The following is a 12,147-nucleotide window of genomic DNA, read 5'->3' on the forward strand; positions in this document are numbered from 1 at the left end:
GAACCAGTGCAGGCCACACCGTCTGACCATGGCCCTTGAACATGTCCCTGTGCGCTGCCCAAGGGCATGTCCCCCAGTCCCCGGTCTACTCAGCACTGTGATCAGATGTGACCTTCTTTTCTGCCACCTTTTTTTTCCCCCCCTGTGAGCTAAGGGAGGGGCATAGGGAGAGGGAGACTCCCTGCTGAACGGGGGGCTTGATTTCACCACCCTGAGATCATGACCTGAGCGGAAATCAAGAGTCAGACATTTAACCAACTAAGCCACCCGCGTACCCCTCTTCTGCCACCTTTAAGCCGCTGCATTTGGCATTCCTGCAGGGTCTCCCCTCTGCCATTCCCCCACAGGCTTCCCCCTCTAGAAGAATAGGACTTGGGGTGCCGCCTGCTCCAGGGGAGCCCCTAGTCTTGGAGAAGGTGGTAAGAGGTGGTCTGGTGCTTGAAATGACAGCCTTTTGGCACCAGAACTGACAGTGGTGATCTGCAAACCCATCCCTGTCGCTTTGTGCCTGAGCTGTTGAAGCCAGGATAGTTCAGCGAGCTGTCTGCTCACAGGCCAGTTAGGCGAGAGCCTAGACCAGCACCCGAGTTTTCCCAGCTTCCTGTCTAGTGCTTTTTTCCCACCTGTTAGTGATGCTGTGATTTTTTTTTTTTTTTTGGTGGCCTTGTAGAGACAAAGAGCCTTTTGAGAGCAGAAAAATAAATGTTGACCAACAGGATAATAATAGTAGTGGTTCCTACCACCTAATGAGCGTTTGCGTCTTACCTCACTTTACCTGCACGGTGTTGCATCCTTTCTAACGCCCTGTGAGGTAGGTACTTTGATCAGCTCTGCTTCAGAGAAGTGAACCTCGTTGTCCACAGACGCAGAGCTAGTTACAGTCAGGGTGACAGGGTTGAAGGAGGATCTGGCTCCAAGCCGTATCCTTCCTGCTGTGTGACTCCTTCTACATGGAAAAGACTGGTGTTTGAAGGTGAGGCAAATTACCGCATGCCAGGTGGGCCTTATAGAACAGGAAGGTCGAAATGGCAAAAGGGATGCCTCAGGCACGACCCCCAAAGTGGCCGTTCTGATGCAAGTCAGGAGGTGGGGAGGCTGGATCCTGTTCCAGGGAGGGTGGGCCATGTGCCGGGAACACTGAGCATGCGCCAAGCCCTGCCCTGAGCTCATTATTTCTTTTAACTTCGTGATCCTCACAACAAGCCTCTGGGGTAGGTTCTATTGGCGTCCCATTTTGCAGACGCAGGAACTGAGGCACAGAGGCAGGTCTGTGCCAGAGTCACCATCTAGGAAGTGGTAGAATCAGGATTTAAATCCAGGCAGTCTGGCTCCAGACCAAATCCCTCCCTGGTGCTGCCTTTCTAGGGGATCTCATTGGCCTGGAAGGGCAGAGCAGTGGGCGTCGTAGGAACTCTGAGAGGGTGACTCTTGAGCCCACCCTCTTCCTGTGCATGAGCCTGAGAGACTCTCCCCAAAACACTGTGCAGGAATCCGGAGTTATTAGCCACCCTGCTCATGGGAGAGCTTGGCAGCTGGGATGCAGAGGAAAGGACTTACTCTGCCAGATAAGGGTGTCTTCTCCCGAAGCCTGCGGTGGTCAGGGCTGTGGGGAATGGTTTGCTGTCACAAAGTCTGTCAGTTCTTACGACTTCAGCGGATTCTGTGTCAGCATCTTGGGGATGCTCCATTTTATTACCTAGCCAAACACGGTCTATTTTTTTTTCCCTCTGCTGATTCCCCCAGGCCCCCCGCCTTGTACCTTTCTCTTATGGAGCCATGTGGGTTCTCAGTGAGTCATACCCTACAGCCAACCTGTGCTGGGGGGCGGGAGGGCATGGTGCCAGGAGCCCACTGTGGCACCTGGTGTCCATAGCGCTGGACAGGCCTGTAAACCAGGACAGGCTTCCTCTTTGCCCACCTTGCTTATCAGCCCTTACAGGGGAGAAGCTGGGGAACAGAGGGTTGGGACATAACTTCTTCTAGAAATGAACCTAATGTCTTTTCTGCTCCCAGGCTTTCTAGCACTTTTGCTTTTGTTTTTAAGCAGCCTGGTCTTCTGACACATACTCCCTTTTCTGAGACGTCCGGTTGAACTTTCTCTCTGTTCACTATGCCTCACTATTGTTAGAAACTGTAACAGTGAATCCCTGCTTCCAGAAAGAAAGTGCTGGGTCCTATGATCAAGTACAAGGGTTCAGACTTCCAAAATACCGGGGGTGTGCTCTGACCATCTTGAACTTGGAGTCTGCACTGACTCCATCGAGCCTGCAGTGAGGAAAGCTCCGGGGGCCTCCTCCGCCTGGTCCCTCCCTGTCACTAGGCCAGCTCGGCAGTGTGGGCCGAGGCCGCCGCACCGCGGGACTGCTCTTCCTTTGCCAGGACCTGAAGCTGCTGGTAACCGTGCATCGAACATGTTTTCCCTCGAAGAGTGTGCATCCCTTTGGGAGCTGTACTTAAGCCCCCCTGTTTCCAAAACAGTGTGAATTCTGAATATCTGGGGAATTCCTCTAGTTAATAAATGAAGGAAGCGTAAACCTGCTTATGGTTTTGAATTTGGCATTCTCATTAGGGAAAGGTGAAAAATGCTGGGTAGCTCACTCTCTGGCTATGAAATCACTGAAATGGACAGTGGTTAATGAACTGGGTGTGGATGCAGTGTACAAATCTGTCCGGCTGATTTTTTAGAGGTTTAAAAAAAATCTAACATTGCAAATATGTGTGTACGTGCACATTCGTGATCACACAGTATTTCGTGGGTCTTAAATATATGAGAGAAGGAAGTCTCTAGAGAGGGGAGATTTTTGATGCCTAGAGCTATAAAGAGTCGTGTTTGTGAGCACCTACCTCGTCCATCTTATTCTAGGCTGCGTGTGTGTTGGGTACATAAAGCCTTAGGCCAATGTCCATTCCCTGTCCGAGCTCACTGGCATTCAGGAAGTGTGTCTACACCAGACAGGATGGTTCAGACCAGAGGCTGCAAGTCATATCTTCAGTTGCAAAAAGCCAGTATCGGTGTGAGTGAAGTAATAAAAAACGAGTTTGAGCATTTCAGTGGTGCTCTTAGAAATATGAGCGTAGTCTACCATAGACTTTGGCCTTTTCCTTTAACTCATTTAAAAACTTGTTAAAATTCCACTGCTGCTTAGCAATGTTGGTTAGAAACAGAAGTGACTTCAGTGAGAATAGAAAAGGTTGGAAAAGAAAAAGGTGAGGAAGGACTAGCACTGTCTTGGTCTCTGGGTAAATCCCAAATTATCCTCTTGGTTTTTAAGGATGTGGGTTGTCTTGCATCTTTAGGCCCAGTTCACCGATAATATCTTTTAGTGGCTAATTAGAAAGAACATCACTCTGCTGAGAGCTTTGCAAGCAGACCAGATGGCGGCGGGTGACGTTGTGATGGGCTTGTTTCAAGGGGGTTCTGGGTGAAGTCTGCCGCGGCAGGGAGCGGCTCCTGCCCTGTGCCCTTCGGGAAGTTCCTGGGTGGAGTTTCGGTTCACAGGAGGGAACCCCTTCTCTGAGTCATGCCCCTGCCCTGTCCCCTTGGCCTCTAAGAGGAGGTTTCTATGGTACTTCCACTCACACCCATCACCTCCTTAACGGCTGGTGGAACCTTGGCACGGAGGCTCAGGTTGAACATTAACCACTCTGGTTTTCTTGTATTAATAACACTAATGGGTGAGATTTTCAGTGCCTGTGTGTGTGTGTGTGTGTTGGGGGGGGATAGAAGGAAAGAACTGTTTTTGCTGTTTTTTAACTACTACAGACTATTTCCAGATTAACGTTTTTGTCTGGCACTTATTACTGAGTTTATAAAATGATACCATATTGCTGTTTAAAAAAAAAGGACTCGGTTCAAAAAGAGGCAATACCGAAATTTTAAAAACTCCATTTTTAAACGACAGATATTCTCAGGAGTTGTTGGCAGTCTTCCTCACGAAAGCCACCGGTTCTCACCCTCATGCCATCTCCGGAATGGCCGCATTCCTAGATGGAATATTCTGATTCTCACGGTAGAGATTACATGAGAAAATGTCAAGTGTGGTCATGGCTCTTTGTCCCCCTGCGACTCTCTGCCTCCACCTTGTGCCTCCGGACTTTTCATTCTCGCACCTCTCGCACCTCTGGCGGCTCCGCATCCTGGGCCGCCGCGACCTCTTGTTCCGCAGCCGGAGCCTCAGGGTCTCGGTCCTGCCCTCTGACCTCAAGGATCTCTTGTCCCCCGTGTCCGTGGATACCCTCCCTCCAGCCCTGTGGTTTCCAGCTCCTCGGAGAGACCCGCCCTGCCGCGTGTTGCAGACCGGCCTCCGGGCGGCCCTGCGCCCTGGTTTGGGCCCATGCGGCGACCAGCTGCTCCCGCAGGGCTCCCCGGAGGCCGAGGCGGTGGCGGCGCGGGCCCAGCCTCCCGGTCGGGCTCGGCGCGGAGCTGTCCCGCACCACGGGAGCGGCCTAGCCGTCGTCCTGGCCGGGGCGGCGGGAGCCGGCTGGAGCCACCCCCCGGTGGAAGAAGCAGAAGCAGAGAAGGGAAAGCTGAGGCAGCTCTTCCGTAAGAGACCTCGGAGAAGCGCCTGATGTGGGAAGTGTCTTCAAGCTGGTCCTCTGAGTCACTTTATAAAAGTCCCCACTTACTCAAAAGGGAATTTTTCTTCTTTCTTAGGACTTCCATTTATTAACCCTAAAATAAATACAGTGAGAGCAAACCCCGTATTGGAGCAGCTTACCTCACTGAATTGTTCAGGGAGTACTCCTGAGACGGTGGCCAAGCTTTAATGTTTCTCATTTATTACTGTTAAATGCCGGAAGTTCTTTGCCGTGTGTGTGTGGTAGAACGTGGCGAAATGGGATCGAACCTGCCACCAGAGAGAGTCCAGACCGGCAGGTACTCGGATTCCAGCAGGAGCACGGCCCTCACATCTCCGCACTGGCAACAACAGGGCTGGTTTGGGGCCCACACTGCCTGTTTATCAAGGATCAGGGGCCCCTGCTTCGTGCCGTCAGGGACCCGGGCGGATGGGGAGGCCTCTGTCTGAGGTGTTTTCAACCTCATGGGAGAGGTAGGAGAGCGGGAGAATAAGGCACCAGCTCATAAACTTAGAAGTGGCATGTGTCGCTTCTCAGTGGTTTGGCTGAGGCCAGTGCTCTGGGCAGGCTTGATGGGGATGGGGAGGGAAAATAGGACCCTCCTCCAAGGAGAGACAGAGTATATTTGAAAGAGGAATACAGTCTTCCACAAAAGCTTCCGAAGAAGCTTCCAGTCAGAATGGGACTCTTGTTCTAGTTGATTCTTGGGTTCTCTGGGTTTGTGTGAGACTCAGAAATAACAGATGGCATAATCCTTTCCGTTTATCATGTTTGGCTTTTCTCAAGCTGTTGGAAGGGAACCTGACGGATGGCATCATATCCCGTGAACAGAAGTGATTCTTTCTGCCTGTGTCTGGAAGGGACTAGAAAGCCTACAGTTGCTCTGAGAGTGAACGTCCATGCTCCCCGCCCTGGGAGAGGCTGCCCAGCTGTCCACTTAGACAAGCCAGAAGCCTGTTCCCTAAGGCTTATTTATTCTCAGAGTTGAGGGCATTTGGAGTCTATGGTGTTCACTGGGTGTTCATGAAGAAGGAAGTTATATATCTTGATTTTTATGCACAAGTTCTTCTAAGTTATTTGTTTTCCATCCTTTGTTACTTTTCTCCATTAAAACACTCTACTTTCTTATTGATTCTGAGAAAACTCATGAGGCTCACTTTAAGACTTAAATTTTGCCTGGTATCACAGAATTCATTATGAACTTGAAAACACCTTTAGTTTAAAATTATATACAACAGTGACACTGAAAGGCAACCCTTGAAGTTCAAGCTCTAATTCCATTGAAACAAACCGAAAACATTTGGACCCCACAGTATGTGGAGGGCCTAGGCATATGGCCCCTGGCTGACAGGAGGTGCGCGAGATTAGACGTCAGCGTCTACCTTGGAGACTGATTCTTCAGTCCCTCCTGTTTGACAGAGTAGAAGATCCGTAAAGAAAGACTTGCTTTCTAAAGATTTTTAGATGGTGAGGTTTCTACAAGGAAAAAGTTAAGAAGTAAGTTAAGTGGGCTCCAGAAATCTTAAAGAAGGGATCATGTAGAAAATAGTACCAGACAAGTAGACCTGCTCCCTCTGGGTGCTGATGTCTCGGGGAGGAAATATAAAAATGACACTTTCAGAAATGGGTGCTTAGCAAGCAGATGGATTAGATACAAGAGGAGTGAGAGTGGGCATCAAGAAGGCCTTGTGAGGAGCAGAGAATTAAAGGACACACTTGACAATGAGCAGGAGCTCACCGGGTGCTCCAAACCTAGAAAAGAAAAGGCTCGTTCAGTTGCTTTCGGAGGGTGGGCCCTTGCTGCCCTGGAGGGGCCATCAGGCAGCAGACACAGCTGAGAGGATCAGCCAGAGAGGAAAGCATCTGGTCAAGGGAGCCAGGCTGGGGTCGGGTAGTAACCAGAATGCTTGTGCATTCCCTCGGTCTCCTTGGGAAGTTCCTTGAGGTTCCCTGGCATTTGGAATGGCCAAGGCCCCCTGAGCATATATTGAGTGGACAGCCCAGCTCGGGAGGAGGGGAATTTGAGAGAAATAGAGGCCACGTGGCCAAACTTGCAGTTGTCTGAGGTAGTGCAAGACCCTCAGGGAGAAGACAGCCTCGAATGACCTCCTGCTCTTAATAAGCTGGGAGCCCCATTCTGCCATTTGCAGAAGAGATGACTGAAAACAATAGCTGACTTCTGTGTGTGATCCAGACAGACTCTCAGGGCCCCTGAAGAGGCAGGGTCAAGGGCACTGTCCCTGAGTGTGTTCACTCCGGCAAGTTGGGATCCGCATTCTGTCCGCTTGCCATCTTGGGACACACAGACTAGTGTGGACCATAAGCAGAAATTCAGAAAAACGACTAAATATGTACTTAATGTAGTAAATACTGTGACTGTCCATCCAGATTGTAGAACATGGCTTACTCATTAGACCTTTGTAAAAAGCAACGGCTTTAGCAATCTGTTTCATGTGGCACCTGCAAATGTCAACCCTGCTCTATGCAGGAAGCCTCCGGAAAGGGGTTTTCACCATAAACACTGCTGACATTGCCTCTTTGTGGGGCTGCCCTGTGCCCTGCAGGCCGGTCAGCAGCATCCTTGGCCCACTAGATGCCAGGAGCACACCCTCCCCTCCCGCCCCAAGTTGTGACAAGCCCGGAATAGCTCCACACATCACCGCATGTCCCCTGCAAGGGGGAGGGGGCTAAATCATCCTGGTTGAGAGCCAGGGCAGGAGTTTTCCGGGTAGAGTCAGATCGGAGATGGGGAGGGAGCGAGGAAGGAAATCGTGGCAGCAAGCAGGAGGATGAGAGCGCGCCAAGACTGGAACTCCAAGGACAGCGTAAGGATTAGTGCGTTGGGGCCCCTTCTTAAATATTGTCAAGAGGACCGCATTTCCACAGTCCACACGTTTGAGGGGGTGGCCAGGGCAATTGAGAGTTCGCAAAACCTCCTTTGGGAGCTGATTTTTTTTTTTTTTTTGAGAATCATTGCAAGGTGCTGAGCTTTTTGGACCAGCCCGGTCCATCAGTTCTGAGAGCTGCCGGCGTGCTCTGAAGAGAAGGTCCTGAACGCTTGAGCTCTTTCATGCTCTACGAGGACCACTGGAGAGCACATGTATGGGGAAGCAGCTTGCGTCCCTGCAGATTCACTAGCCCATTGACTTCTGTGACGTCAGGAGCTGTGCCGAGGACAGGTGGTCTGGCTCTGTCCTCCTGAACTGCGCAAGTCCCTCCTTGGCTCCCTCCCCAGCTCCAAGGCACTGCGGGGCCAGCGACCTCCCCCTACCCGGTCTTAGACGGCACCATGCAGACAATCTCCGGGGCGCTTGTTAAAAACACACTTTCTGGCACCACCTCCGAGAAGTTTGATGCAGTGTGTGGGGACCAGGAACTGAATGTTTTTTAAAACAGATGGCCTACATCTCCCTCTAGGAGATGGGGGGTGGTCCAGGGACCACACTTCAAGAAGCAGCCTTCTGGAGGGTCTTTCCAACTCTTGGAAGGCAAAAAGCACCTAAATTCTACTCACCTAATCCTCTTATCCTTCCAGAAGACACTGGGATGGAGACCATACTGCCAGACAAACCACCAGTGACGTGGGAGCAAAATGCAATCTGCTTGGAAGTGTATTGGTCCTTCGGGTCACATGGGTCACTATAGTAAATTTATTTTTTAGTCATATGATCCCATGATTAAAATGATAATCATTAATTAATGCATTAAATTATTTAATCCTCTGATAATGATTGATAATAGCTGAGGTATGTTGAGCACAGTGACCAGGAAGCTCTGCTGATCATTCCGCGTATGCTGTCTCCTTCATTCCTCCCGGCAGCCTCGGGATGAAGATGTTGCTACCCTTTTTTGGCAGAGGAGGAGACTGAGGCGGGCCGAGGTGCGGTGTGAGTAGCGTGCCCAAGGACACACAGCTGTGCAGCGGCAGAGCTGAGATTTGCTCCTGAGTCTGTTTACAGAGCTCTTAAAACGCCACCATGCCAGCTCGCACCGTGTAGTGCCCTTTGCCCAGCGTGGTGTTGCCGGCACCTGATGCCGCCCGCAGCCCGGCTGAGGGCAGGCTGGCCGGCCGAGGGCAGGGTCACAGGGAGGCGGCAGGAGCCCAGGGCTGTCCTTTCTGAGACGGGGCTCTGAAGTTAGCGGCAAGATGGCCCCTCCTTCTCGTCACGCAAAAGCTTTCCTCATCACTACAGCCTGGGCTCTGTTGGTTCAAGTCAGTCCTCCTGGAAAGGGCTGCCTCTCTCTAAGGTTGTATCTTACTCCCCAAGCCGGCAGAGCTTTCCCTGCTTTCATACGTCATATATAAAGTGTGATTCCATTTCAAAGAAATACAGCAAACATTTCTTAGAAGTAAAATCCCTTTGGTAGAGGACTTTTTAAGCTTCCAGGGTGGCATCTCTTAGGACAGGGCTTCTCAACAGTGCTGTCAACACTCACCCAAGGAGCTCTTCCAAACATACGGAGCCCTGCCCAGCCAGCCGTCTGCATCTCCCTCACCAAAATTCTGATTCCTCAGGGCCACAGAGGACCCCGGGCATGTTGTCTGTCTTGTCTGTCTGTCTCTCCCCCCCATATATATGTATAAATATATACAGATATATTTATACATGTACACATATACATAATCATGTATGTCTATATATGTATAAAATTCTTCTGATTCTGAGGTGTACTCAGTATTATTCCTCCCAAATGTGATGTAGTAGGAATAAACAGTGTTACCTGCAAAGGAGTCTCACCAAAAATATTTAAGCTGATTCTGAACTAGCCTTTAGATTTAACCTCGTTTCTATAAAGCAGGGAATAGAGGACACTTTAAATGACCTCATGAGGAAATGGACAAATCAAGATTGTTGGGTATTCTACAAGGCAACTGGCCTGGTATCTTCAAAAAAAAGTCTCAGTGTCAAGGGAAAAATGCAAACAGGGTTAGGGGTGAAAGGATTGTTTTTTACTAAAAGAAACAAGATACAAAACCAAATGAAGTGCATGAGCCTTGACTGAGTCATGGTTTTAAGAAAACAACTATAAAAAATGGGGCAGGATAGGGAAATTTGAGTGTGGACCAGGCTTTGGATAGAAGGAAAGTATTGTCAGTTTTTTGGGGGTGTGTGAATTTTATTGTGGTTATGTAGGAAAATGTCTGTATTTTTAGGAGGTGTATGCTGCAGTGTTTAGGGTTGAAGTGTCAAGACATCTGTGACTCGTTTTCACGTGGTTCAGAAAAAAACGAGTGTTAGCGTGAGGCTGTCTACCGGTGTCGAAGCTGAATGTCCATAGTCTGTTCTTTTCCACTTCTATGTTTGCCAGTTTTCATAATAAAGTAGAAAAAGAGAACCGAAGTGAAGAAGCAAGCTAGTGTTCTTCAAAACTCCGTCATGGCTTCACTCGCGGGCTTCGCTGCTCTCGTAATGGGGGCACACTTGGGGTAGCTGTGACGCACCTGAGTCAAGTCCTCTCACCTCCTGCTCCTCAGTCTCTGTTACGGTCATCTCCCGGCCACCGGGCCCCGGGTGGTTGTGCTCCACCCGCACCTTCTTCCCTGCTCCCTGTGACCCTGTGATGGCAGTGACAGACCCAGTTGAGCTCAGCCTACTACCTTCACCCTTGTTTTAAATATGAGGGCTTTGTGGAGACCGGCCATTTGTCACTTTCCCCTTGCTCTGCATTCTCACTCTAGTATGACTGCAGATCATTACTGTAGGCTTCTGTAGGAGTCTCTTTTTGTTGTTGTTGTTGTTGTTTCTTATTACTCGCTAAGAGGCTTTACTCTGCGGACCTTTGTGAGAATCACAGCATCATTTTCTGAAAGTCAGAGGACTGTCCAGGTGAGGCACAGCCATCAGGGATATGACAGTGAAGTCAGCTGTGCTGGAGTGGAAATGCACGTAGTGGCCTGTGGAGAGAAGACACCCACGTGGAAGGTCAGCGAGGGCCTGGTCTTATTGAGTGAGTCGTGGAGAAGCAGGGCGTCCAGGGGACGTCCGTGGAGGCCGTGTTGAGCTCTGTGCTGGGATCCCCACAGTTCACAACATCTGTCATGAGGATCTGTTTCCCCTTTGATATGGATGTTGTGCCAGCAGGGGTCTGTCCTTGCACATGTGACGTGGCCAAACTGGGACACTCTACAGAGCACAGGCTCCTGGTGAAGCCCCTTGATGCGTTTCCAGATTTTCCCTTGTCCTGTCGATCTGAGGACTTTTTTTGGATCCCCAGGAAAGCCGGTCAGTCAGCCTTGTGTGGTACGGCCATCCCACTTAGTTATTAGCAGACTAGGCTGGAGAGAGCAGAGCATGTTAGCTCCCTCTTCCAAACAGGAGAATAAAAGCCTCCTTCCAGACATGCCGGCCTGGATGTGAGAATTTGGTGCCGTAGATGGGGGATTGTTTTAGCACGGACAGACAGAGAACTGCGTTTTGTGAACTTAACCACTTGGCTCCCTAAATAATCCTGCCCTAAGTGTGGCCCGGACCGTTTTGCTAAGCCTGAATGTGCCACCATCCGTTCCCCTGAAGTTTCACACCCTTTCTCTTCGTAAGTGGCGACCTGACTGCAGGCCTGACTCTGAGCCGAGCTTGCTGCCCAGGACAGTGGACACGTGACACGGTCATTAAGATCCAGGTCACCGGAGAGGTTGTAGCAGAGCCCCGAGGCTCTGTAGGAGCACAGACACACAGAAGTTTTATATTCATCTTGAAAATTGTCCAAAGGCAATTTGACAGACTCCAGAACTCCTCGAGTGGAACCCGCTTCTCCGTTCACGTGCTCAGCAGAGCCGCACTCAGCAAACACACGCACACGCACACTGACAATTATGAAGGGCCTACGTCCTTACTACTGTGTTAGGTAATTTCCCAGAAGAGCATCTTGTGTAACTAGAATGATATGAGGATTTGTAAATGTGCCGTGTTCTAGGAGATAAATAGTAATCTCTCACTAGCATGTCCACTAGTGTGGTGTGGACGCCTTGACTCTGGGCTTCCTTATTTCCCCACTGCCCTTCCTCGTCACTAACTCCCTGCCCCACCACACTGGGGCTCTTTCTGGTTCTCGTGAGGTTGACATGACCTCAGTTTAATAATGTCTAATCATTCACAACACAGCCTTGTGCCCAGATGTCAGATGTGAACTGTGTGATTCTTCCTGACCTTGGAGGAGGGGCAGCAAATGGGGCAGCTGAGGAGCACGGTACCCCTGTTTCAGGGTTCAGGCCCCTCTCAAGGAGGTTTGAGCCGTTAGAGCAAAGCCCTCTGGTAATGAAGCCATTTGTCCCTGGGAAGAGAATGAGCCCTTGTGCGATCAGAAACAATGGGCATGTTGAGTTGCAGACCTGGGGTGAACGGAAGCTCAGGCAGAGGCACATGGTCGCTGAATTGGGACAGTTCAAGGAATGCATTCTTCCTCGGCAAGTTTCTGGCAGCAAGTCTCCTCAGTGGTAATGACACTTAGTCAGTGGTCATTAATGCCTCTGTTTTGAAGGATTTCCCCGAGTAAGTCATGAACTCTTCAAGGCTTTCTTATTCTTTCTTCTTTGAGTTTTAATTAGTGTAGTTTTTTGTCCAGAAATCA

At 50.1% G+C, this 12,147-nt stretch overlaps 1 protein-coding gene across 6 annotated transcripts in view; it reads left to right on the plus strand.

The window, feature by feature from the left end:
• LHFPL2 (LHFPL tetraspan subfamily member 2) overlaps positions 1-12,147 on the plus strand; it is a 152,369-nt gene that overhangs the window by 114,554 nt on the left and 25,668 nt on the right. The window lies entirely within an intron of this gene.

This window comes from Halichoerus grypus, chromosome 2 (assembly GCF_964656455.1).
Source record: "Halichoerus grypus chromosome 2, mHalGry1.hap1.1, whole genome shotgun sequence".
Lineage (NCBI taxonomy): Eukaryota > Metazoa > Chordata > Mammalia > Carnivora > Phocidae > Halichoerus > Halichoerus grypus.